Below are 1,444 nucleotides of genomic sequence, written 5' to 3' on the forward strand. Positions count from 1 at the left end.
TTGTCACCGTTCTTATTAGTACGCTCTGAGCGGTTACCTGTGTACTCCGTTTTAAAGTGGTATTATAGTGCTTTTCTTGGCACTTGGGACCTTCCCTAACCACAATAAAAACCACTCGAAAATCTTTTTCCCCATTCCCCCATATGCCCTCACACACACAGATGGCTTTGATGGTTTGATACTGTGGTGCTTACCCACGCACCCAGTCACAGCTCAATCTCACGCACTTCTTGTGATGATCTTGCTCATTTGTAGAAAAACCTTTCGTGACAGGGGGTGTGAGAGTGTGTTGACATTCTCTTTCTCTTGTATTTATTTCCCTCCCTTTCACCTCTCTGTTCACGTATCACTCTGTCTCTCGTCTCTCGTTTTCATCCCTCTTTTCGTTTTGATTTTGTCATTGTCACTCACGTTTCCTCTCGCTCGATTTCTTTGCTTGTGTCAGTGTTTACATACAAATGTGAAGTGATTATGCTCCAGTTTCATGGTTACTGTAATCACTGAGTTGAGATGCATTGTGGGCACTTTCAAAGGACGGATTTTACATCAGCGTTTTCCATGTGCTCATATTCAACCACGAAATCAGGGCGCCATATATTCGATAGTGCCAAAGACTTTGCTACATTTTTGATCAAAACAAAAGAGGCTCCTAATCTAATATAACACAAGATGACAGAGAATTTTAGAAGTTTTTTGTATTTATTTTGTATTTCAACAGTATAAAATAACTGATGTTTTAAATATTTTAGATTTTATTAGTCAATATTTTATATGGGGTAAATGTCTGTTTTAATGTTTTATGTATATATGTACTAACTAATTTTTAATTTACCGAAAACTATAATGAGTTGTAATATATCAGTTTCTGTGATATATTGTGTTTATTAGTGCTGTCAACTAATTAAAATTTGCCATGAAATGCAAGTTCTTTTTTTTATTATTAATCGCTATTTATCCCATATATCGTCTCAGGTTACGTATGTAACCCTAGTTCCTCGAGGGAACGAGACGCTGCGTCGGAAACGCTAGGGGAACGCCCTTCAGCGTGACGGGCTCTGAACCTCGTGTGTAATCAGACCAATAGATGGGCGAGACGTCACGGCGGGTGACGTAATGACCAGGAAGCTATAAAAGCACGTGCGGTGAGACCAGCGTCAGCTTCTAGGAATGAAGCAAGCGCTGGCAGGGACGCCGGAAGTATGGCACCGCGACGCAGCGTCTCGTTCCCTCGAAGAACTAGGGTTACATACGTAACCTGAGACGTTCCTCTTCAGGAACTCGAGCTGCGTCGGAAACGCTAGGGGAACGCGACCACGCCGCCAAACTTCTAAGTCTCTGCCTAGTGTGGAAGACTGCACAGCTAGGGCGAGAGAACAGAAGAGCCAGGATTGGCTCGCATGTCTAGGTCATAGAACCTGACGAAGGTCAGGGGCGTGGACCATCC

Source organism: Sinocyclocheilus grahami, unplaced genomic scaffold (assembly GCF_001515645.1).
Source record: "Sinocyclocheilus grahami isolate Dianchi unplaced genomic scaffold, SAMN03320097.WGS_v1.1 scaffold17.1, whole genome shotgun sequence".
NCBI classification, from domain to species: domain Eukaryota; kingdom Metazoa; phylum Chordata; class Actinopteri; order Cypriniformes; family Cyprinidae; genus Sinocyclocheilus; species Sinocyclocheilus grahami.